Source organism: Poecilia latipinna, unplaced genomic scaffold, assembly GCF_001443285.1.
Source record: "Poecilia latipinna isolate Pla-1442-1.1 unplaced genomic scaffold, P_latipinna-1.0 Scaffold2672, whole genome shotgun sequence".
In the NCBI taxonomy this organism is placed as follows: Eukaryota; Metazoa; Chordata; class Actinopteri; order Cyprinodontiformes; family Poeciliidae; genus Poecilia; species Poecilia latipinna.
In genome coordinates, this window is record NW_015115288.1 from 91,390 (window position 1) to 93,767 (window position 2,378).

The 2,378-nt window shown below is 38.2% G+C and overlaps 1 protein-coding gene across 1 annotated transcript in view; it reads right to left on the reverse strand.

Moving 5' to 3' along the window:
- Positions 1–2,378, reverse strand: part of LOC106938708 (uncharacterized) — a 28,642-nt gene that overhangs the window by 14,235 nt on the left and 12,029 nt on the right. The window lies entirely within an intron of this gene.

Genomic DNA, 2,378 nt, shown 5'->3' on the forward strand with positions numbered 1-2,378 from the left:
TGTGAAAAAAGAAAAATCAATCACACACATTAAAGAGAACTTAATTCATTCAAATTAACACAATAAGCTTAATTAAAATGCAAAAATAAAAAAAAGTTCCTTTACAAACAAAATATACTCAAATTTATGCGCAATTAAAATAAAAGAATACAATCATTAATTCCAAATCATAATATGCTAAGTAACAAAAGTTCAAAAAGTCCATTCTTGAAAAAGCGCACATTTTAGAAGAGGTCCTAACATATCTTCACGAAGTCCCTTATTGATGCTACTGATTGTTTTGAAATGATTGTGTAATAGTCCTGAGAAAAGCTTCCAACGATCCACCTTCTTATTTTCGTACAGTTGATGATTTCTTGAAGTGTAGATGGTGTGCCTGGCCAGGGAAAAAATGATGTTGCAGAGGTTGAATTGTGTCCTTGTTAAATGTCCAGAAAAAGATGTAAAACCAAAGAGTCTGAGTCCCAGTTGTTGTCGTCCGTTGTAGAGATGTTGTTGATGATTTGATGGATCTTGTTCCAGAAGAGGGTGCAGCCGGGACAGCGGAGGAACAGGTGCTCTAAAGTCTCGGGGTCTGAAAGACAAACTGTACAGTCTCTGCCATACTTCTCCTTGTTTATCTGGTGCAGGATGACGCCCGTAAAAATTCTTCTGTGCCTTAACAGAAAATCGGTGTTGTTAGCTTGTTGATGACTAAATTTGAGCTGTGTGTTTGACCAAATGTTGTAAACCGGTATACTGGGAAATATTTTTGCCCATTGCTTATGAGCTGTGGGTTCTTTGCTAATGTGTGAAACTAATAAGCGGTACCATTTTTTTGTTGTCACTAAACTGATGTTTGTTTTCTTATCACCAATTGATAGAAGGAAAGTCGGGGCGTCATCCTGCACCTCCTGATGTCGTCTTCTCTTGCCAATGATCGAGGAGCAGTGGAAAGGCAAAGCGGCCTGGATCTTTTTAGCATGTTTAACTAAGATATTCTTTTTATAAGGCGTTCTAGATAATCTGAAAAAGTTGAGTATTTTATTGATATCCACTGATCCCCGATCATTCAGAACCTGCCCAAAGGTGTGAATACCGGCTCTCCTCCAGGATGGGAGATCGAGCATCCTGCCCTCGCAGACCACCTCAGGGTTGTTGAAAATCGGCAGCGAGAGACAAGACCTGTACTTGACATGCGTGACGAGTTGAAACCTAATTTTGTTCCAGGCTTCAAGACATTCTGTAAATAATTCATCAGATTGTATTTGTTTTAAATCAGAAATTGAACACAGATTGAAAATGTTTTTCGAACCAAATGAGTTGAAACAGGATAGAAAATAGTCATGCCAGATGTGTTTGATAGGAGAAGATAAGAACCTGGTGATGAGCTTTATTCTTATTGCTTGTTTTTTTGATTGAATGTCGACTAATTTGAGTCCTCCTTCTTTAGGCGGAGCAATCATTGTTTTATGGCTGACTAAATTGCTTCTGCTTTTCCAGATGAACAAAGAGATTTGACTGTTAAAACTGTTGTGTACTTGTTTTGGGAGATCATAAACACTGAGTGGATAAATGATTTTAGAGATGATTAAACTGTTTATTATAACTACTTTCCCTTTGATGGTTAATTTCCTTTGATTCCAGAGATTGAGCTCTTTTTGTTTTTTGTTTATGATGTTTTTCCAGGTCTCGTCTCTCGCCGCTCTCCACTGCTTACCAAGGTACACGCCCAGGACCTTGACTGTGTCCTCCACCTCCCTGAACTTCCACCTTCCCGGTGTCCGAGCCGCCCCGCCACAATACATTATCTCAGATTTGGTTGTATTAATTTTTGCTCCTGAGGCTGAACCGTACGTTTGTAGATGTTTAATAACCAATTCTAAACTGTTTTCATCTTTGACTGTTATTGAAGTGTCGTCTGCAAACTGAAATATTTTACTGTCATTGCCCTGTGGTCATTTTATTCCTTGAATATTTTTGTCCTGTCTGATCAGGATGGCGAGGGGCTCGGCCACCAGGCTGTAGAGCAGGGAGGACAGAGGACACCCCTGCCTGACTGACCTATATAGTTGGAAAAAAATCTGTGAAATGACCATTGCATTTGACTTTACTTTCTGCTTTTGAATATAGTAACTGTAGTTTACTGATGAATGATTGACCAAATCCGAATTTATTTAAAACTGCCCATAAAAAGTAAATATGCCCTGAGAACTGACCATGGATTGAATAGTATAATTTATTGATAGCACTGTATCTGAAATGTTTCTTTGAGGAATACCGTAAGCTTGCGATGGACTGATTAAAGTGCCTATTACTGATTTTAACCTGTTTGCTAGTATTTTGGAATATATTTTGTAGTCTGTATTCAATAAACTGATGGGTCTGTAGTTTTCTAA